Consider the following 24,583-nt stretch of genomic DNA (forward strand, 5'->3'; position numbering starts at 1 on the left):
CTTCTATACACATTACTAAATTTTAGAATCACAATAGTAATTTTGTATGCTAAATGTGGTTATTTTCATTCTATACTGGCACAAGGACATTTTTTGCTAGATGTTCCTAGGTATGAAAATATACATATGCCTTTTTAAGTTTTACATATGGAAATACATAAGGTATTTAACATTACTAAGTATGGCATATTTTGAAAAAGAAGGTTAAATCAAAACATACAAATCAGAAGAGCAATTCAGGTATCGAAACAGAGACAGGAAATGGATTAAAAGCTGACATGCTCTTTGACCCAGGTCCACATGGCAGCATATACTCAGAGATGAAAGTGCAACCTTAGCTGAGGCTATTCCCAGTGTTGACTGCCCTTCATGCATGTGAATTTGGGATTCTTGTTCAAAAAGCCTATCTGTCTGGCCCAATGTCAGGCATTTTACAGTGTCCTGGGGACAGATGGAATAGCTGATTACAGACTGGGTCACACTCCCTGCAGCTTTACTGGAAGGAAGGCTACTCTTTGGCCTCATGGCAAGTTGGGCTCAATCTTTCTCCCCGAGGAGAAAGCTGCTGAAGCTTGTGCCTGAGGCATAGACTTGTACACAACTTGTGGAGTGGTAGAAAACTAGGCTCCAGATTTTAACTCTCTGCCATATGTAACCTGTTTGTTCAGGCTTTCTCAATAAGCTTACGTATTAAGCAATATCTCAGAAGGCTTTCAGAAGCAATGTCTCCCCATCATACAGAAACAATGATAAAGAAGAATTCCTCTCCAGCTGTGTTCAGCTGTGCATATTTCAACCAGTTACTACAGATTCAAAGAATATCTGTGTTTGGAAGGGACGTCAGAAGGTCTCCAGTCTCACCTCCTACTCAACATAGGGGCAGATACTAAGTTAGACTAGGTTGTCCAGGGCTTCATCCATCTGGGTTTGAAATCCTCCAAGCTGGGGACTCCACAACCTCCCTGGGAAAACTGTTCAACTGCTTGGCTGATCTCACGGTGAAAAAGTTTTCCTTACATCCACTCTGAACCTCCCACCTCAATTTACATTTATTGTCTCTATATGCTACACTTTCCACTGCTGTGACTCCACCATCTCAATAACCCCTTCTGCATATTGAAATACCACTATCAGATCCTCATGTCCTCCAAAGCTTTTTCCTCTGGGCTTAACAGACCCAATTCCCTTAGCCTCCCCTTCTAGGACAAAAGCTGTAGCCCTAACCATCTTGATGGCCCTTTGCTGAACTCTCTAGTCTACCAAGGCCTTTCTTACACGGAAGGGCCCTAAGCTGGATGGAGTTTTCTAGATGAGGTCTAAAGAGTGGTATGTAAGTGGAGAGGGAGAAGGATAGTATCTTCCCTCAATCTACTAACTATGCTCTTGTTAATACAGCCAAGGATGCCATTAGTCTTCATCGCTGCCAGGTTGCAGGGCTGACTCATGCTCAGCTTGCTGTCTGCAAAGATGCCCAGGGCCGGTTCTGCAGAGCTGCTCCCCCAGCCTTTATCATTGCGGCATGGGGGTGTGGGGGTGGGGTGGGGCCTCCCTCCCAAGTACAGCACTTTGCATTTATTCCTGTTGAATTCGGTAGGGTTCCTGTTGGCCCACTCCTCCTGCCTGTCTAGATCCCACTCCTCCAACCTGTCTAGGTCCCTCTGGATGGTAGCTCTGCCCTCAAGAATGGTCTCCACAACTGCAGGAATAGCTGCAAACTTCATCAGCATTCACTCCATCACCTCCTCCAGGTAACTGCCGAAGGTGTTAGACATGTCCCAGGAGAGCCCCCTGTGGTGTTTCCCTCGTCACTGACATCTGGCTAGAGTACAGCCCATTAATCACTGCCTCTGAGGCCAATCATCCAACCGTTTGCATTTTTTTAATGTATCTATACGTCCACCCATCCAGTTCATAACATCCTATAATGGACACAAGAATATTTGGGAAACTTTGTAAAAAAAAAAAATTCTTGCTAAAGTTAAGATAAATGCCATCTACTGCTCTCCTTTATCCACAGCCTCATCCAGCTGTTTTATCATAGAAGGCCATCAGTGTAACCTTGGTAAATCCATGCTGACTGTTTTCCAGTCACCTTCTTCTCTTTCCAAATAATGTATTTGTATTTATTATTTACTCAGTGCCTCAACATACAAACAGTAAGCTGTATGCGTGTAGAAGATACCAACATGTTGGCTTTATCACTGAGACTAGCAGCACAAATACTGCTTCAAGTACTATTATCACGCCTGTACACACCATGAACAAAGCCTTTTCCTTTGCACCCTATGAAGCTTTGCTGCTCAGCACTTGCCACAGCATTCAACTCCAGTCATGAAGTCATGTACGCATATGTACATGTACATGTATGTATATATATATAAATAAAAACATAAACCAGTCACTTTTCATCCTCCATTTTCTTCTTTAAGAGTTGTTAAAATACAGTATTCATTCAGGTGCTTTTTAGACTGCTGGTCAATTCTGACTAGCTGAGGTATTTTAAACATACTGCTGTACTGCTATGAACTCTAACTGCAAAGAGTAAGACAAATAAAGCATTTCCTACTGCTTTCAAAATAATAAATATTAATAACTGATTCTAACATACATGCATTACATAGTGTAATACATACAATAGCTCTCATGAAAATATTCTATAGCATTTATTATGCAGTTAACAACCAACAGTTACACGTGGTGGTCTGCTACAGAATTACAGATGATCAATTAAATCTCTCTAAAACAAAAGCATGGTAATGAAATGTATATGCTTTTAAAATAATTTCTATAGAAAAACACACATTTATTTAATCTCCATGATTTTTACAGCCTTTTCCCACAGAGGGATATTGCCTGAGATGAAAAATAACAAATACAATCTCTTTTAAGCAAGTCTCATACCTGCATGCTCTTGAGACTACATTCTTGTTTCTGCTGGTAGGTGTTATATAAATTTGTAACACAGACCATCTGATAAGTGTTTTGCAAGACTGCTTCTTCCACATGAACAGAAATAAATTCTCAGTACATGGATGTCACAGTATAAAGACGGTAATTGAAAACCAAATTTAGAAGTAAAGTATCTAGAAGCAGCATAACCATAATGGAAATGGAAATATTAGGCAGATGCATAAAACTCTGTAGGACCCTATTCCACATCTGACTAGCATAAGAATCACTGCCAAAAGGGATAAGCTGACCACACTATGAGAAATGTAATATAATGCAAGAGAAAACTGACCTTTCCAAATGTCTGAAACTATCAGAAGGGTTTGGGTTGCCTTTTTTTTTCTGTTCACATTTATAAGTCACTGCTGTAATGACATACACAATTAAGCTAATTAATTCTCATAACTGTATCACAGTTGTGAAAAACCCCGAATTTTGCACCCTTAAATACTGGGGAAATTAGAACTAATACTTTCTGAGATATTCACCATGATTTCTACTTCCGCAACTTGAAGGCAAACATACTTGATAGTGAATTGTCTTGAAGTCCTATTTTAAGTTACAGTCGTACTAATTTCAAGATTACATCTTCTTACACAAGATTTTAGTGCATCTTTGGATTACACATGGTTATTCATAAATAGATAAATATTAGTTATTTTTTATGACGCAAATCTATAAAAAACTGAGATGAAATTTATTCTACCTTTCTATCTTATTCTGCCTTTTCTACTATGTGTTACTTTATTTTAAATACATTGTTCAAATCCTGATTAATGGCTATGGTTTTATTTTCGAATGCTAGATTGCTTTTGCACTCAAAAACAAAGTAGTCCCCTGTTGATATATAACATCAAGGAGTTTTTACGAAGTGACTGAAAGAATCAAAACAGAATCTCCATGAGAAATAGTAGTACAAACACTGTTGTTTGCTCAGTTTTTCCAGAAGTTTTTTTTTTTTTAAAGTTATTAAATTCCAGTAACACCACTCAGAACTCAACTTCAGATGTAGTTATACTTAGAAAAACATGTAGTATTCAAACACTGTATTATCAGAAGCCCTCCTCTATCTACTGTGCAGTTTGGGTATCTTTACATTAACTTCACAGAAGTTTGCAATAGGAAAATCCAAAAAAAAAAAAACAAAACTAAATAGTATTTTCTACCTACGAGTGAAATTTTGCAATTTGATAACACTGCATTTCAGAAGTTTTAGATGATTAATAGATCCTAGCAAAAAGCTCTTTTTTAAAACTAACGTAAAGTATTTCAGATTGTTAGCTTTTGCAACAATAAAAGAAACTGATAAACAAGAATGAGATTTAATTATTGTTTAAAAGTTCAAATGACACCTGCAGTAACATCTCCCAATCTCTGCCGAGAATAAGGGAGAAGATTTAAAAGAGACTGTAAAAGACCATCTTGCAATGCAATCTATTATGCTAAAGTTAGACAGCTCTATCCATTTTAAGAGCCAAGGGCTTGTTACATAAAATATTTATTTCATGGAATCAGACATCTCTTAGGTAATAAACCCCTGTGTGCAGGAACACCTCTTTCTTGCAGCATTGTTTTTCACTCCTTTCTAAAGGCAAAAGTAGTCTGGCTGGAAGAGATGAGACGTCTGCAAAACAGGTAAGTGAAACACGCAATAAAATCTTCATTCTAGTAGCATAAAGAGCTGGAAGCCAAGATTAGCAATGGTGAGCAACACCACAGAAGAGTGGTGTGTAAGAACAGGAAGAAGACTGGAAAGAATATTGCAAGTAGCTACAACAGATCAAACATCCATCCATTAAGTAACTACAAGTGCGAGTTTCAGCAGTACGTTATTAGTCTCTCAAGAGCATAATTTTTCCTTTTGAAATACAGATATTTTCTACTTACCAGCACACAGTAGAATTCTTCAGTTAAATAGAACTGCTCTATTTACAACTGAAGTTATGCCCCTTCCCTGTGAGACATCATCAACTCCATTTCAGTTACTCTCCATGCTTATTGACTGGATACATAACAGGACCATTGAGAAGGAATCACACTTAAAGTAAATGAGTTTTCAAAGCTTTTAGCCATGGCTATGTGGAATCTCTTTAGCATACTGAGAAAGCCAGGATAGTGGGACATTTCAGAATTCCATGCTTGTGCTGACAAAACCACTTTTTTTTTCTTCTTTTTTTTTTTTTCTTCTTTTTTTCAGAAGACAGTGTGAGGCTATGGAATGGATTCTGGTTTTCAGACGGGCTGGGATTTTGTACTTAGAATTGGTTTTAGCCTCATCCCAGAGGTTCATAGGGTTGACAAATCACAGTTTACGTATGGCCTTAAGACACCAAATGTAACTGTAAGATGTGTGTAACCTAAAGTAAACTTGACAGTCACTCTCAGTTAGAAGGCCTATTCTTCTTGATCATCTACACAATAAAGAGGACCATCCAGACCATGCTTACCTCAACTGAATGAGGGCAATTTTCTTTCAATTCCAGATGCTACACCTTCCATGCTTTTCACAAGCAGTAATCTGCTTCATGCTTTTATTGATTACCAGTGCTGCTTAGTATAAGAATCTTAGTCTAACATCTCATAGCCTGTCTTCTTCTCCTCCAACTATCCTGAAGTGAATTTGTATGGTTAATTTTGTAACATAACAATGACTGACATAGTTTCTCCTCAAGTGCTTTAGCACAATACACATGGACACAGGTTGCAGATTAAAATTAGATACGAGATTAAACAGTTTACAAGCAGGAGGTAAATTCATTTGAAAATCCTGATTAATTGTCTACATTAACCTACAAACACTTTCTAGACTAACTATTCAAGAGAGTGCAGGCCTGATAAAAGTCCTGTTTGTTCATAGGGAATTCAAATGTGACGTGGAGTCAGACACAGCACCGTCATGCAATACTGCAACTGAGAACTTCTAGCCTCAACATTCAAATGGATACAAACTTGTTATTAAAACCCCTTCTCCCCTTTTGAGACAGCTCAAACTTTGGTTTCACCAAATACCTCTCACCTAGAAATGGCCACCACAAAGAACTGATCTGGTATTTTTGAAAGTTGAAACCATAAAATTACGCATTTGGGAGAGAAAGTGTGTAAGTATACAGCGGAGAGACTGAATGCAAGTCTACCAGCTTCTCACAGATCAGAATTCTGCTCTGAGTGCAGATATGTGAGTGCAAATCAGCTAGTGACATACAGCATAAATCTGGATACGAAATTGCAAAACATTATAGTACGCATACTTCTAATTGCAACATTTTAAAGTACAGGATAGCTGGAAATATAGTTCCAAGTTTAACTTCAAATTTCTATTGCTGGTTTCCAACATGCCATATAAATAGATACTTAAACATAGATCTTTTCCCCACCCTGGCCCCCTTCTATATCTCTTACAAATAGAACTGCTAGCCATAGAGACTTGTCCCAAAGGAACAGGGTAAGCGCCCTTTGCACTCAGGATGTAAACTTTCTTTCAGGTATTATTTAGAGGTTCAGGTCTAGGAGTCAAATTCCAAAAACCTATGCCTACATCTTAATATCAACAGTCCCACCAACACCTTCTTTTCTACTCAGTTATTTATATTCGTGTTGTTTTCTTTTTTTACTTTCCCCATAATCACCACCTCTTTAGCTGCGGATACCATCTTAACTCCTACGTCTAAGACTCGGATGTGCAAAGTAGGAAACCATGAGGTAGCCAGTTCATGCAGCAGTGTTCCCTGAACACATTTAGTTTATCATGAAACACAACAGCCTCACTTATTATCACTAATAAACATGATCTGTGGTGCTACACATCTTTAGATAAGAGGTTAGGACCTAACTATGTACACAGAAAGTGGGAAAGAAGGTTCTGTTCTCCCTTCAGCTTGAATTAGGCACCCATTGGTACAGGTACTTTACCCAGGAGGACATGACATTAAACTCGCAAGGTTGTTTAGTCATGCTATTATTCAGAAAGAGATGTGAGATTATCACAGAGGCAAGTGTAAATAAAAGACCACTAGGAAAACATAAGTTTGCAGACCAGTGAATAAGAAACTCTTCAAGAAGAAATCCCACTGGTAGTTCTCGTCCTCATTCCCTCCCTTAGGTCCACTGCCATTGTTTTCTTTTTCTCTAGGAAGCAACCTGTATGAAAGTCTGAGTGGACAGAATGCGTAAACGGCGTGGGGAGCAGGGTCCAGCACTGAGAACTCTGCTAACACACTCCAGCACTGCTCTCATCACTGGGCTGCAGTCTGTGATGTGGAAACACAGGTGGAGAACACTGGAAACCCTCTCCCAAGTGCATTAGACAAGCACGGAGGTTCCTGTACCTGTCAGAGACCTAGCTGGTTATGGGCTGCTGCTGCTCACAGGGAGGAGCTAGGAACATACCAAACACATGGGTCTTCTCCCCAGCTCTTGTAGGAGATACCTCTGCTGTTTTCCTTGAGAAATCTAATGGTGAGGTATCTGATGGCACCTTTATACAGCATGATCACAGTCAAAAATCAAAGGTTGACTAACTAACTTTCCAGAATTTATGATCACACCACCTGAACAAATTAACCCCACTTTTCCATCCCCTAAAATCTTCTCTGTGGATGTAGGCTTTTAATTCTATCATTCAAGGACTTACAGGAGAAAATGCAACTGAAATAGGAAATACTTTTGGGATTGCAGAATGTACAGAATATGAATGAGTCTTAAAACCCTTTGACGAACACGAACTGTAAGATTGTCTTTTAATTTCCTGCACTAAACATATTATAAGATGGCAAAAAATCATGGAATAATGAAAGACATTTTTTGTTTAAGAACATAGCCCACTTGATGAGATATTGCAACATCAGGACTAATTTTTGTCTTGTCCTTAAATATGGTACCTGATTGAAAAATTATTCAAGCCCCATACGTAACAGAGGAATGAGGAGTTGGATAGACTTTTGTGTTTGTTAACTCATAGATTTCTCATAGAAACACTGCTTTACTAGAGCAACAGAAGTATAAATGCCACTTCTGAAAAAAAAAAAAGGCAAACTCTTGCTTCCTGTTATGTTTCATGTTATTTTTCAAAATTTCAGCAGCTAAATGCTACCATGAAACAAGCCAGAATGTTTAATGAGACAGCAACTAGCAAATAATGTTTATCATGGGACCAAGTTGTACTTTTTCTTCAAGTTATTCAATGAATTGTGTATTTAATGCAAGAAAAGTATTGCCTATAGCTCTTTAAATAAATATGAAGAACTGGTAAACGGCAGGAATGCATTAAATTGGGAGAAACTATTACTGTTTATGCCTCAGAAATGAATTTAAAAACTAAACTACTTTGAGCAAACACAATCTCTGCAGTTCAGCTCAAAAGTAAGGGTAATTTCATGAACTAGTATCTACAGAAAACATATACCACACTGTTCTAAGCAACTGCTATTGAAGTTTGGTTTTAGGTAAGGTAAAGTAAAATAAATAAATAAATAAAAATCTGTCCCTACCATTTAAAAACTGCTTATTTTGTTTCTCAGAGATTTTTCATTTGAATTTCTAAAACTTGTTCTCCATGTATTCCTGCATCAAACTCTCTCTTCTTATAATGGAGCCAATGAACAACATCTTTAGCTTCATTCCTGCTTCTTTATACCTCAGCAATCATATCTCCTGCTCTAATTTCTGCTAACGTTTGTATTACTGTTTCACAAATTCTAGCTTTCCGTGCCTTCCCCCTGCAGTCTTCATTTCATTCTGTATTACTTGATGCCATTCCACTGTATCACTCTGGGTACCCATGTAACCTCTACGTAATTAAAAAAAAAAAAAAAGAGTCAAAATGATGAGGACACTTGCACCGATGTTCTTCTCTTCCACTGACACTAATAAAGGTACCAAAATGCCATCTCAATCCCACATTTGATTCCTTCTTTATTTTCTCCCTGGATATAACAGATCTCAGTAATTTAACTTTTTTTTTTTTTTCTTTCCTGGCTTTTCCATGTATTTCCAGTTTTACATTTCTGTCTTACAAGATAAAGTGCACGCTTGCTTTTTATCAGTGTGGTCTTTAGAAAGTCATGACGTACAGCCCCACCTCTTGAAGCGAAGTCCCTTTGTGCAGAGCCTGAAAAAGGTTTTTTGCTTCCTCTCCTTCAACTCTGATTTCAGTCCCTTCTATGAAATCTTCTGACTTTGAGTTCAAGGCACTGAGAAAATTCACCATAGGATAAAATGAGGGGCTACTATTGAATCAAAAGCTTGAGTTTTAAAACTGTCTTGAAATTTTTGCTTGTTTTTATTGATATCCCCAAACCACTTAACTCTTTTTCCTACAAAAATTACTGTTATGTTCATGCATAAGACATAAATATGAAATATGCTTTTAAAAATAAATAAAAGCAAAAATGGTATAATCTCTGCCAAAGCTGATAAGCAGTCATCCATTCTAATCGATCAGCATTTTACCATCACGTAAAACCTAACCAATAGTACTGTATATAAAATAAGAGAGAGACTACTTAAGAAGTCATGCTCAAAAGAGAGCTGTAAACTAACTATTCTGTTCATCTTTCAAGCCATCTAAAGTACTGGGATATCAGTTATGCAGTTAGTGCTGAAAACAAAACAGCAAAAATGCTGCAGAAAGACTAAAACTGAACAATTGTGTAGCTCTCTGTGCAAAGTGAGGATTCTCAAGGACAAAAGTACATGTGAAAATGACAGGAACGAAATTTTAAGAGTACTTATGCAAGTTAACACCTCATGCTCAGATGTTTTACCATCGATCACCCCTGAAGTGCTCTACAGAAGTTCCAAAATCTTCACTTCTCTACAACAACACTTTCAATGTCTCAAGAAGAGCAAATCCCAAACAGCCTCTAGGTCACACAGCTGTATTTTATAATGTTACAGTTTTGGAAGTGGAGAGAAGAAGTGCTGCACAGGCAAGTATCTCACAATGCAAAAGGAAGGTGTACAATGTGCATCAAGCCTCTTAGGAGTTTTCTTTAGATTTTTGTGTAGTTTATTTTATTTTTATTTTTATTTTTTTCATACTTCTGTAGTTCATATTTCTGAATTACTGGAAGGCATACTGACACCCCCACCCCCTTGATCATCTTACTCTTGAAACTGAGCACTGAAAAAATCTGTCAAACAAGAATGAACCTGTCTCTGGACAAATAATTCTTGCAGCTTTAGAGGTTGTATCCAGAAACTTTTCCCTTTAGCCACTGAAAGCTGAGTGAGTGATTCTGCCCCTGGGAAGGTGTGGTCATCAGCAGTCACATAATATTAGCATTCAACGTATCCATGAATGATCTCATCTTTCTACAACCCCAGGGTATCATTGTTTTTCCACTTTTCCATCACTCTTCTTTCTCTGAATTGGCACTGCAGTCATTAGTGGTGTTGGCCAAGAATTTAAACCTTAAGAAATCTTGTACACATATAGAGGAAGAATCGCTCATACAGCCTCAGTGGGAAAACAGTCACAGAGGTCTCCTGTCTATGAACATCTTCATGTATATATAGCAAAGCTCAAACAAACAATATAATAGTGTCTCTTTTGATAGGTTTGGAAAACATGAACAAGCAATTTTAGCTTTTCTGAAGAAGCACTTACCATGCTACTCCTCAACAGAACTCTGTTTCACTCAAATGTCTGCACAGACTACTGAAAACCACTAACAAATGTCTACCGAACATGAAATGAAAACTTCTGAAAAGTCCTGGAGTTAAAAATGCTGAAAGTTAGTGCATATGCACACAAGGCATGCTCATACAGCCACACCAGCAGCATGAGCATCTATATTCTTTCTTAATATCATTGGTATTACATGTAGGTGCGAGTTTGGTAACTCCCAACCCACAATTTATGTTCTTAACTTCCTAAGTGGAATATAAATTTTGCTTTGGATGGTTTATGCCACATTGGATGGTTTATGTCACAGAAACAATTCAACTGTGATTGCAATGAAAAGCAGAAGGAAATTAGGTGATGATTACTGCAGGAGTAATACTCTTGCTTTTATGGCTCTTTTTATCTACTCTGTAGAACTATGGAGATACCAAGGAGTTGCTAATATGACAATGTGCCCCATCAATATGACAATGTGCTCATGTGATACTGCACTACTGGTTGGGTTAAAAATGATGGTAAAATGCTCAACAACAAAACAAAAAGTATTCTCCATTCAATTGCTGGCCCAATCTCAATATGAACATCTTGGGATATCTAATGGGTTCACAATAGAAAGGCACCATATACACTAACACTGAAAAATCAACATCTGTTTTACCTCTCTTTCAAAATATCAACATGGCGTTTTTTCTTAAATGGGTCATAGATTGTTTCACTTTGTCAACTAAGAATTGGGCCATGACCATCTGATTTTTAATTTCACTTGTGTTTCTAGCAGAGCTGTTAAAACCACTCCACACATTGGCTGGAAAACCATGGTTTTTTGTTGTGGTTTTTTTTTTTTTTTTGATAGCATCTATTCCAGTTTGGACAGGGGCTGGAAACCAGTTCCCAGAGATGAAAAACTAACATTGCAAGCACTGCAGATAGCTGTATTTCACACATAAGACACACAGATAGGTAAGAGCTTTATTTGCCTGATTTGCATTTATACTGCTGAACTTTATTGGCCCTGTGGTGTCCATTATCAGATTTAACCTGATATCAGCATGTTTAACATTGAGGGGATTCCTCAGATCCAACCTGTGGACAATCCTTTCCAGGTTTGTTTTTACTATTCCCAGTGTAGCATAAAAGAAAAGGGAAGGGGAGGCTAAAGACCAGAACATCTGGAAAGCACCTGTTATAATTTGTTGTGCTGCCATTTGCATTAATAACTTTTAAATCCAGTTGTAGCACTACAAAACACAAACTGAAGCTTTATTGCTGCTAAGTTGTGAAGGCAGTTTTACAGAAACTGTGGGCTGCCTAGCCAAAACACTAATTTCTTCCAAAGTTTCTACAAATACAGAAAGCAATTTACTTTCCTAATGTGACCTAGATTACATTTGTAAACTGAAGGAAATCATATAAGAAAACCTAAAAGCCAAAGACCAAATTCTAAGCTTTAAAGGAGAAAAAAAAATCAGAAGAGATAGCCCAGTAATGCAGATATAATTAACACTCCTGCAAACTTTTCTTTTCCCCAAAGATGTGAGACAAAATGCATGCTTAGGGAAGTAGCTTGACCCAACAGAAGCCTGTATGAATGTAGTATAAAAGAATTGTAAGGTCCAGTGACTAATCCTAGTCCTTAGCTAGACAGTTTACAGTTCTTTTCCAGCATAATGACTTCCTTATAAAAGCATTACCCAAATCACCTAACCATAAGTCATCCTGTTCTGATATGGGCTGAAATATTAGAACTGCCAGAAATGTAAACAAATGCTAATTTGATAAATTCGCCCTGAGTTTTTGGAGTTAACCCAGCTACAAGAAAGGACGCAAGACATCTTATTGCTCCTGTTCTTATTTTATGGGCTGAGCCTATGCACCATAACCAATCTGAGCAAACCTAAATACTTTGCTCATAGGAACAATAATAAAAAAACAACAAAAAACGACCACCAACTAACTTTAGTAAAGCAATAGTTGAATAGGGTGAAAATAAGCAACATCCAATGTATTCTCTATAAACATAACAATATTTTAAAAATTACAAATCACTTTTTGAAAAGTGTTTCAGAGTTATTCATAAATTATTTTCTGCTGCTACCTATCTTTATTTTATTTTTATTATGTTAAATAACAATAAATCTTTCAAAATTGTCTGGCAGCTCTTCTTTTGTAATACAGTTGCTTCAAGAAAAATTAGAAATGGCCTGAGGACCTACACTCTTTGAAAAACAACACCTCAAACTCAGTGTGAGCTGCTCTGCTTTTATTTCTTCTCTATGATGAACTTTCTTCTCTATGATGAAGATAGCACAGACTTCAAAACCATCAGAGTTTGTCCATAGGAAGGTAGGACTTGGGCTTTTTTTTCTGTTCTGTTACTGACATATTGAAGATAGTCTCTCTTCAGCCACCGTGTAAAAAAATCTTTATAATTTAGGTTGGCCCCCAGAGGAAAAGCAGAAAATAGTGGAGCCCCTCAACTTTGAGGGGCTGAGATAACACATCTGCTACAGACTCCTCATTAGAGATAGGTGTCATTGCTGCTTGGTGGCTGTGAACTGTCTTTACTGGAAGACTTGCCAAGCACATACCAAAGATGCAGGATTTTCTAAACTTGGAAATAATGCTACAGTATACAGCTGGTTCTTGAGAACAAATGCAGCATGTACTAGGCATTTTTGGTAAAAGCCAAAATTCCTTCCATGGTCTCAAATGAAAGTCAACAACATCAACAATAAAAAACCCAACCAAGTTAAAAATGTTAATTCATACTGTGCAAGCAGAGCTGAAAAAAAAAAGGCAAATAAGCATCAGTTCTCTCTTTTGTTTAAAAAGATGAGCAGTACTGTATGCAAAATACACAGTTGTGTTTTTTTTTTCTTTTTTTTTTTTCTTAAGTTTAAGTTTTATGATTAGTTAGTAACTTAGCAATTAAACTGGCATGATGAACCAGTGCTGGCAGGAACACCCCTTCCCCACACAACCTTCCACTGGCTTTATAACTGAGAGAAAAGTAAACTCAGAACCATGCCAACAGGGGCAGCTGGGTGAGGAAAATGAGGTTGCCCTTCACATTGGAATTCTGTAAGATAGTCTGCAGAAGAGCTCGACTGAGCTCCCACATACAGGCCGGATGGTTTTAAAGCCCACAGATTGAACTTTGGAAGAATAAAAATTCTCAAGTATTGTATAGGAGAGAAGTTGCATGGACTATAATTGTGCCTGGGAGCACACTTAAAATTTAACGGTGTGGGATGAATATCCAGTTTCAAAGTCACCCATATCTTGGTCCCATTTACGTTGGTAAGATAGATGTAACTTGCTTTCCAGGTGAATTTGGATGTTCGTGCCTGGCTCCTTAGCACAGAAGAGGAAACTGGTGCTGAAGAATCACCAGCGTGCAAGCTCAGGGTCAGCAGCCCAGCAGAATGCCAATAGGCACCTCAATGTAAATTGTATTTATGTAGTCACATATACTAAGCTTTACTGGAAGTCACAGCATCCACGAAATCTCAAGGGGAAGTGGAAAAAGAAAAACAAATTATTTCATTAGGGAGTCTCAAAGCAATTCAAGGGAAGATGTGTCTGTAGACCCATTTTCAAGAGCAAATGGGTACAACTGCTACCCTGTGTGAGAAACAAAGTTGTGTTTTTGCAGTAGAGAATTACTTTTCTGTATTCCAAGGTAGTTGTGTAGTCATAATAAGGAGAAATGCTAAGTAGATAAGTGGACAGTAGAAGGCCTCACTGTTCCAAAATAAGGTAGAAGCTTGAGAAAAACAGGATGAGCGGTGTGAGAACAGTAAAACAAAGGTCACAAGTTCTCAAAACATAAGAAAGGAGAAATTAAAGGGTTGAAAAAAAGAGAAATTGTACATATATGGTATAGAGGAGCATCGAGTAGCTTGTGAACCTGTAGTACTCAGCCAATGAGGAAACAGGGGATGTGATTAGGAGTCGGGTAATAGGGAATAAAAGGTTATGATTTGTTTACTAAAATGCGCTCCTGATTGACAGGATGCCTGCCATTGCAATCGCGAATAAAATAGCTTCACAGAAGATCCTGCCTGAAGAAAATTATTTGAGATTTTTCTCAAAATTTGGGGGCTCGTCCAGGATCTTGTCGCCTGCCGAAGATTTCTTGCCACCACAAACAGGAAAGTGCACCCCGCTGATTTCAGCGGTCCCATCGGGGGTGGTGGGCCATCTCAGTATGGCCGTCAAAGGACCGAGACTGTTAATTTGAAGACAGGCTCTGCAAAGCTCTGGGGAGAAGGGAGGCCAGCACAAACATACACAGACACAGCCCACATATAGTCCAGTCCGGATCGGGAACAGGCACTGGGATTATTGCTGATAACCCGGACCCAGAAGCTGTGCATGGACCGACGTAAGGGAAACTTTACTGTATCTTGCCTCGGGTTGGGTTCGGGGAGACTCTGGTGTGAATGAGTGTGAGTGTGAATGAGACGCACTTTTAGTGCGGAGCAAATGTGAAGCCCCGATCTGCGAGGCTCGGTGGTCCTGTGAGGGGATGAACGAAGTCCCCTCAACTGGAGAGGGATGAAGCGAAAGCAAGAGGAGAGGAGTGAAAGAGAGTCTTGGGGGGTTGGGGCCCTTAGGTGTACGGTACCCCGAGCACGGTGAAGTGAGTTGCTCGGCAGTACACCCCACCTCTGTCCTAATCCTAGGTGAAGGTGTGTGGTATCCTGCGAGTGGTAAAGTCCACAGCAGCACATCAGGAAGAGCTGGGGATTAAGGGTTCCAAGAGTCAGCAGTGTGGGGTTGGAGACCCCGGGATTGTGCCTAAAGATAGCCCTTTGGAGAGAATGATAAAGATTTGGAAAAACAACCCCAAAATTAGGGAAAATGATTAAAAAATATATATAATTAAAAAAAGGTTTGATATTGTGTAATTGTCTGGTCTGAAAAGCTAATAAAAGGAACTTCAGTATTTTGGCCAAAATACGGGTCTGATGAAAATTCGGGCTTGAAATTTATATGTAAACAATAAGGTTCTGTTTTCGGAGGAGGAATCAAGTTATGCTCCCTATAATCCTAATATTGCACCGGAGGCAGCGGCAGGTGCTCCAGGAGGGGAGACAGGGACTGCAATTGATGCTGTCCCTGGAGAAGTCATGCTGGGGAGTGTGGAGCGGCAGGAGCAGAGGCAGGGTGGGTCCCGGTGGGGCCTCGGGGCCGTGCAGGGCTGACGCGGGGCCAGTGCCACTCCCCCCCAGCAGAGAGGTTAGGAGTTTTAAGAAGGAAATGGAAGTCTTTAATTGATGGCCTAGCAGAACAGTCAAATCTGTTTCTAAGGCCTAATTTGTATTCCTGGAGGGGAATGTCAATCCTGAGTATGTTATTCCTTGGAGAAGAATGTTTAGGAGGGGAATTATTCGGCAGGCAGCTATGCAAGAATGGGAAAGAACTAACCCCCCCACCCCAGACCAAGAGTAATTCCGATAGAGCAGAAATATCTGCATATCTAACTGCGATAATAACAACCCACAACACAGAAATCCTATGAGAGACTCAGGGTCAGAATTAGAAAGTACTCGGGGATGAATCCTGAGGACCTGGTAGCCCAAGGGCTCTTTAAAGTTCATTTTGTGATTAAAGCCTGGCCAGATATGCAGAAAAAGCTCCAGAAAGTGGGAGGATGGAGTGAACAGTGTGGGTAGTATGAAGGTGTATGCCAGGAGGGGAGATGAGAAGGAAAAGCAGAGAGCAAAATAAATGGTATTCACAGTGTACTGGGTAGTGAGGCAGAGGGTTGGAGATAGAGGACCCAGGATGGAAAGGAGAGGAAGAGAGATGAAGGAATGGCAGACAAGGAAAGCTACCTGTGTTGCAGCCTAAATCCTAGCAGGGACAGGCTTTGAGAAGATGTTTTAAGTGTGGCCAGGCCGGCCACTTCAAATAGGAGTATCCGGAGTGGAAGAAGGAGGAGAGGTTGCTGTTATAAATTCAGAATAGGGGAGTCGGGGCTTCTCAGAAAGCTAGTTCCCTGATATATGAAAAAGCGTACCTCAAGGGTTCCTCAAGTGTACCTCAATGGGGATCACTCTACAATTATCGTTACGGGCAAAACAGACTTAGAATAGAAAGATTAATGAAATTTATTACCTACTGCTGATAGGCTGGAGCAGTGAGAAACTAAGAAACAAGCTGGGGGCACCTTCCCCCATCCACCCTCTTCCACCTCTTCCCTGCTCTGAGTGGCATGGGGGGGCCGGGAGTGGGGGCTGCAGTCAGTCTGTGGTGCTTCATTTCCACTGCTCCTTCATGGTCACTCTTCCCCCTGCTCCGTTGTGGGGTGCCGACCTTCCTGGGCTGGTCATGTGTGGGTTTCTCCACAGGCAGCAAAAAACGGGCTCTTTGGGAGCTGCTCTGGTGTGGGGTCCCTCTCATGGGGTGCTGACCTTCCTGGGCTGCTCCTGAATGGGCTGCAGCATGGAGATCTGCTCTGCCGTGGTACACCATGGGCTCCGGGGGTCTGCCTTCCCCACCAGGGGCCTCTCTGTGAGCCACGAAGGGGCTTCGGCTGCGGCACCTGGAGCACCTCTGCACTGCACTCCCCCTCCTCTGCACTGACCTTGGTGTCTGCAGGGAGGTTTCTCACTCCTCACTCTCCCAGCTGCTGTTGTGCAGCAGTTTTTTTTCCTTTTCTTGGATGTGTTCTCATAGAGATTTAAACTGCATTGCTCATGGCTTGGCTCTGGGCAGCGGTGGGCCCCTTTGGAGCCAGCTGAAACCGGCCCTTATCTAACATGGGGCAGCTGCTGTATTCTTCTCACAGGGGCTACCACTGCAGCCCCCTCCACTACCAGAACCTTGCCATGTGAACCCAATACACTGGGGCAACTAGGTCATTACTGGCCTGTAAAGTATCAAGGCTTAAATTAACTAATGAAACCCTAAATGTGATGGGGGTAGAAGGGACTGGGATAACAGTGCCACTTTTTGGGGACACCAAGCTGAGACTAGGGATAGAATGATCACTGGGCAATTATTATACGTACCCAAGGCAGGGACTAACTTGTTGGGAAAGGATTTGATAATGAAATTGGGCATTCAAATAGTAAATTTTTAGGTTAGAATAATGGTGTTATTAATGGGATGCTTTCAGACCCTGAGAGCAAAGATATATTTGCCTTTGAGTGGAAAGACTCTGAAATGGGGTGGAAGCAGCAATACAGATGGACAATTTTACTTCAGGGGTTTACAGGGCCACCAATTTATTTGGGCAAGTTCTAGAACAAATTTTGGAGTAACTCCAACCTCCAAAGGAGGTGTTACTGTTACAATATGTGGATGATCTTTTATTGTCAGGACAGGAGAAAACAGTTGTGAAGGAAGCCACTAACAAGCTATTCGACTTTCTGGGAAAACAGGGCTTGAAAGTATTGGAAAATAAATTAAAATTCATAGAAAGAGAAGTCAAATATTTAGGGCATCTAGTGTCTGAGGGGGAATGAAGAATACATACAGAGAGGATTCAGGGAATTGTTGAGCTACCCCTACCCAAAACGTAAAGAAGTAAAAAGTTTTAAGAGAAAGAGGTTTTTAAGGAATGAGGAGTCACAAAGTCCAAAGGAAAACAGATACTCCCTGATGGGAGAGAAATGCTGAATAAAGTACTAATGAGGCAAATAGTAACTGTTTTACATCAAGAGGGTCATTGAGGAATTCAAGCAACGTGTGACGCTGTGCTATGGCAATATGTATGTGTAGGAATATATATACTCTGGCTGAACAAGTACGCAGGAGTTGTGTAGTATGTCAAAAGATAAATAGGAAAATTATCCGCAGTCAGCTCAAAGGGGGGGCAAAAACCAGGAATTCAATGCTTCCAAAATGTACAGGTAGATTTTACAGAACTCCTTAGAATAGGTAGATTTAAATACTTATTAGTCTTGGTCGATCATTTGTCAGGGTGGGTGGAAGCTTTCCCTTCAGTATCTGCTACTGCGAACATAGTAACTAAAGTAATTTTAGAACAAATAACTCCCAGGTATGGAATTGTTGAAAATACTGACTCTGATCAAGGAACTCACTTTATGTCAGAAATATTGCAAGGGCTAATGTGGACTGTAGGAATTAAGTGGAAATTTCACACTCCTTGGCATCCTTCCTCTTCTGAAAGGGTGGAGAGGATCAGACAGTAAGCAGCAATTGGCTAAGTTCTGGAAACTCAGCTTCCCCAAACAAAGTGCTTACCTTTGGCACTTCTCCAAATTCAAACTGCACCAAGAAAAGATGTGAGAGTTTTACCATATGAAATATTATTTGGATTGCTGTACATGGACAAAGGGAATGAATTACCTCAGTTTGAGACAAAAGATGCTTTTCTTAAGAACTATATACCCGGGCTGTCATCCTCTTTGTCATCTCTCAGGACCCGTGGACTGTTAGCTCAAACCCCAGTCTTGGAAGCCCTGATCCATCCACTCTGAGAAGGAGATTGGGATCTGATGCGAACATGGAGATAATTGAAACTGCAACCTGAGTGGGAAGGACTGTTCCAAGTGCTCCTGACTACTGAGACGGCAGTAAGAACGACTGAGAAAGGGTGGACTCATACCTGGGTAAAAGCATCAGTTAACCCTGATACCTGAGAGACTGCATTAACAAAGACTTTTAAGGTTAAAACCGTTAAAACTATCTATTGTAAACCTTTAACTTCTCCTTAGAAGAATTTTTATGAATTAATAAGTAAAAGGGATTGAATTACACAGAATTGGAGTGTTTCCAGGGAACACTCTTTGGAAGTGGGAGAAAAAGAAAGGAGGGTATTCAATCCTTATCCAGAAGAATCCTTATTAGTTTGTGATTTTTATTGTTTTTCTTAATTATTATTTCTTAATTATTATAGGGGTGTATATATATATAGAAATGATGTATTTTAAGTTTATCTTAGTAATACCTATTGTCAATGGATTAGTGATAGGATGGAGGGAAAAATCAGCACTTCCAATTAATCCAGAACATCTATCGAGTTCTATCTCGAAATAATTGTTGGATTTGCACCCAGATGCCTAGAAAGACTGAAGAGGCCTTGTCCCTGATTGCTATTTCCAGCAGCAACTGTGTCTGGATTCTCTAAATTTCTAAAAATGACAGATCATACACAGTCCCAGGAAGGAATAGATTTTGAAGTTGAGTTCCCTACACATAATCCTGGCTACAACATACTGTGTTATCAAAGGTGCCTTTTAAAACTACATTGATAGAAAACTCAGGGGACAATATTACTGACCCTGGGTGTGGAAATATCCATGAAATAGGGAATAATCCATACTGTACTGAATATGGTAGCCACAGGAATGCTAATATACATAATGCACACCAGATACAACATGAGAATCCTGTAACCAGATGGCCTCTCCCAAATGGCAAGGGGTGGTACTGGCTATGTGGTAATAAAGCCAGGAAGGTGTTGCCCCTAGGATGGAAGGGAGCTTGCACCCTGGAGGCAATAATTCCAAATGTAACTATTATTGAAGACCCACAAAGCCAAAGTCCCCTTGAGACCACACGCAGAATTAAGTGGACTCCAGATAATCCTCTAGTAAAATTCTCTAGCATTTTACAGTTTTGCAAGGTGGTTTTTACCTTGATTAAGGGTGAGCGAATTAGAAAAAGCTACTGTAAATATCTCAAAATGCAAAAATATTGTAAATATATTGAAGAACTAGAAAATAAGTTTGATAAGTTTGAAAAAATAGTACTCTAGAATCAAATAGTATTAGATTTATTAATAACCTCATAAGGAGGAGCGTGCACTGTAATTAATACTAGTTGCTGTATATATGTAGATCAAATGGGATGAATTTGACTGATCTCAAAAATATTTGGGAAAAAAAAAAAAACACAACAAGATCCTACATAGAGTAACTCAAGATGACAATTCCTGGGGATTTAGAAACATTTGGGAGAAACTAATTTCGTGATTACCTGAATAGAATTGTCTCAAACAACTATTTGTTGGTATTGTAATAATAACGGCATATCTATCATCCCCCGTGACATCCGAAGAAGAATACTGCACCTTAATGTTGGAAAAACTCAGGAGTGCAGTATGTGAAGAGGTGCAAAAACAACAATAGGAGTAAGAAAAGAAGAGGGGGGAATTGTGAGAAACAAAGTTGTGTTTTTGCAGTAGAGAATTACTTTTCTGTATTCCAAGGTAGTTGTGTAGTCATAATAAGGAGAAATGCTAAGTAGATAAGTGGACAGTAGAAGGCCTCACTGTTCCAAAATAAGGTAGAAGCTTGAGAAAAACAGGATGAGCGGTGTGAGAACAGTAAAACAAAGGTCACAAGTTCTCAAAACATAAGAAAGGAGAAATTAAAGGGTTGAAAAAAAGAGAAATTGTACATATATGGTATAGAGGAGCATCGAGTAGCTTGTGAACCTGTAGTACTCAGCCAATGAGGAAACAGGGGATGTGATTAGGAGTCGGGTAATAGGGAATAAAAGGTTATGATTTGTTTACTAAAATGCGCTCCTGATTGACAGGACGCCTGCCATTGCAATCGCGAATAAAATAGCTTCACAGAAGATCCTGCCTGAAGAAAATTATTTGAGATTTTTCTCACACCCTGTTCTTGTCTGAGCTGTATATTCTGAGATGCATGAAACATCCATGTCTTTTCTCAGGTTAAAATAGAGCTTGTTTTTCAAGTTCAGATAGGGAAGAACTTACAGGGGATGTACAAGTGCCTTGCACAGGGCAAATACCATTTCTTTTCAGAGACATAAAGTAAGGAAGAGAAGCAAGGCATGTCATTGAAGCAAAACCAAAACTTTGGAGAAGTCATAGAATCATAGAATGGCCTGGGTTGAAAAGGACCTTAAAGATCATCTAGTTTCAACCCCCCTGCTCTGGGCAGGGTTGCCAACCACTAGAGCAGGCTGCCCAGAGCCGCATCCAGCCTGGCCTTGAATGCCTCCAGGGATGGGGCATCCACAGCCTCTCTGGGCAACCTGTTCCAGTGAGTCACCAACCTCTGAGTGAAAAAAATTCTCCTAATTTCTAACCTAAATCTCCACTGTCTTAGTTTAAAACCATTCCCCCTTGTCCTATCACTATCAACACAAGTAAAGAGGCGTTCCCCCTCCTGTTTATATGCTCCCTTCAAGTACTGGAAGGCTGCAATGAGGTCTCCCCAGCACCTTCTCTTCTTCAAGCTAAACAAACCCAGTTCCTCAACCTTTCTGCATAGGAGAGGTGCTCCAGCCCTCTGATCATCTTAGTGGCCATCCTCTGGACCCGTTCCAAGAGCTTCACATCCTTCTTGTGCTGGGGGCCCCAGGCCTGCACACAGTATTCCAGGTGGGCTCTCACAAGAGCAGAGTAGAGGGGGACAATCACCTCCCTCTCCCTGCTGGCCACCCCTTTTTTAATGCAGCCCAGGACATAGCTGGTCTTCTGGGCTGCAAGCGTGCACTGCTGGCTCATGTCCAGCTTCTCATCCAGCAGGCCCCCCAAGTCCTTCTCTGCAGGGCTGCTCTCGAATTCTTCTTCTCCCAGTCCATATAAATACCTGGGATTGCCCCAGCCCAAGTGCAACACCTTGCATTTGGCCTTGTTGAACCTCATTAGGTTCTCATGGGCCTACTTCTCCAGCCTGTCCATCTGTACAACCCCCTAAAAACTGAGACCATGCTACCTAATATAGAAAAGCTATGCCCTCCTACATATATCAAAAAGCTTATTTGATTGGATGCTTCATGAGAAGTTAGGACTTACTTTCTCAGTCATCTCTAGGAAAAGCTGTAGAGATACTACTCATTAGGTAAGCAGTAAAGAAGAGCCTCCCATCTGCTTTCATGTTAAGTTCCTACCTATGTCTGTTCAGATGTGGTGACTGAGCATATAAAAATTGATATTTTAGTATTCAGCACTTAGGATCCTGAAGCATTCCTTTATCACAGCTCCCTATTTTATAAATAAAAAAACACGCTAAAGTTTCAATAGTTACCACAGTATCAAGGGTATAAAGGTGAAAGTAATTGAACTGTATTCTGTTGTGGGCATTAGCCACAACCAGTCAGCTAAATTCCAAGTGGAGAACCTTATGGATAGTGAATGCAACACTGAAAGCATATAGAGTGGTTTTCAAATTGAACTCTTCCCTGACACGTAAGAAAGTGAATCTGTAAGTCATTGAAAGAAACAAAGATAGGGAGGGAATGAATTAAACACAAAATTCCCAGGATGCCGTACTTCATCATTCTTCCAACTATTAGCACACTTTGGAAAGAATTAGCACTCTCATGTGTGGTAGAGAAATAGCCCTGCAGTTACTGCCTTTCTACAGAACAACAACCCACCGGAGTCTCACAGAAAAAGGAATATGTCTCTTGAGCTGAAGCTTTACCAAGACGAACAGGGACTACAGGATTACAGGGACTGAACTGTAACAAGAACTGAATTTCAGCATTGCTGAATCTTACTTCATACTTCTAAGTCTATCAAAATGTACAAAGTTTACCCCTAAGATTAAGTTTAAAGTAAAATGCTGCATGTCTGTATTGATTTTAGAATGGAAAATTCTAAAGCCAAAGAATAATCTGACTGGAAATTTCACCCAGGAAACAAAAAAAATCAATGATAGGCTGTGGGGGAAAGTTGCGGTTTACAATTTATCTAGCAGAAGTACTTAGCTGCCACAGTCAGGGATCAGAGCCATGCTGCTTTGGGTATAACAGGCAGTATTTCTTAGAATGGATTACTACAGACACCAGACACTCTAAACTCAGTGGAGAGAGAAGCTCTGCCACGGTTCTTACTGTTCGCTCTCACTAAGAGAAATTTTGCCTACAGGAAATAAAAATATCCATACCAAATGAGAAAAATTTTTCTTCCTTTGGTCCTTTTCAAAGGAATATACAGGTAAAATTCTTTTTCTCTTTTTAAAACAGAATTTAGTACTGAATTTAACAAGCAGAGCTGGATCCTAAGTTGTAGTCTCAAACCATTTATAATGTAATACTAGATCTGCCATTCATGTAATACTAGATCTGCCACTACTGATGTGTAAAATGAAAACTTGTAGCTGTATTACCTGCTCCTACAAACCGTGTCAGCCTTTTCTTTTTGTCCAGGAGTTGCTGTCTCTAAAATATATGTCCATTTGTTACCATTTCCACTCCTACATAAAAAAAAAAAGTCTTTCTTTTACTGATACTGAATTATTTCACCACTGCATGAGATACAAAGAGAAGCGTAAGTCAAAAGAATGTACATATGTATTACATTCAGGACAACACAATAATAAAGAATAAAATGTCTTCTCCAGTTTGCCTATTCATTCAGCTAAACCCTTTAAAGAATGCTGATGGCTCTCCTTACCACTTCCCTCTTTGTCTTTTTGGTGGCTTACCACAGATGACTATCATTTGACCTATAATGAAACTATTTGATGACTGCTTGCCATGTAATTACTCAAATACATTTTAGGATGTAAGCACATTTGTAATTTTCATAATCTCTAAGTTCAACAGGTTTCTGTTTCTTATTAAGGAAAGTGGGAGAAGGTGCAAGTGGTTCTCTTAAGAATGGACTCATTTCTTCAATATGAAATTAATTCTTCACTGCAGTTCATGGCTGTAAACATAGCTAATATAAGCACAGGAAAGCAGATAAAATGTAAGATAGACATGAGATCTAATTCATAAATCTCAGTGATAGTGTGTCCCAGCATACATATACCTTCTTCATATATTCTTGAATGTATACTCTTCACTGTTACCTTACGATCCATATCTAATAAATTAAAATAAAAACACTATTATCATACAGAAAGATCAGAGGGCTTGAAGCTGTTAACTATGATTTTTTTTTAACCCACATACTTCAATATTACATTTAAATGACAGAATTGTAATCAAAAGGAGATGCCAACTTACTCTAAGTAAATAAAATGTAAATCCCAGTCCAGATCCCACTGAAGTTGGTGGATGATTTGCCATTCAGTTCAGGGGTGCTATAAGTAAAGTGAG

General features: G+C 39.6%; 1 long non-coding RNA gene across 1 annotated transcript; it reads right to left on the bottom strand.

Annotated features, from left to right (window-relative positions):
* Positions 1-2,543: 2,543 nt before the first annotated feature.
* On the bottom strand, positions 2,544-23,735 carry LOC121073586. The gene is made up of 3 exons (XR_005821823.1): positions 23,647-23,735; positions 9,026-9,137; positions 2,544-4,573 (listed from the first exon to the last, which is right to left on the bottom strand). It is a non-coding gene; the product is annotated as an uncharacterized LOC121073586 (long non-coding RNA).
* Positions 23,736-24,583: the final 848 nt, after the last annotated feature.

The sequence above is a fragment of the Cygnus olor genome, chromosome 1 (assembly GCF_009769625.2).
Source record: "Cygnus olor isolate bCygOlo1 chromosome 1, bCygOlo1.pri.v2, whole genome shotgun sequence".
NCBI classification, from domain to species: domain Eukaryota; kingdom Metazoa; phylum Chordata; class Aves; order Anseriformes; family Anatidae; genus Cygnus; species Cygnus olor.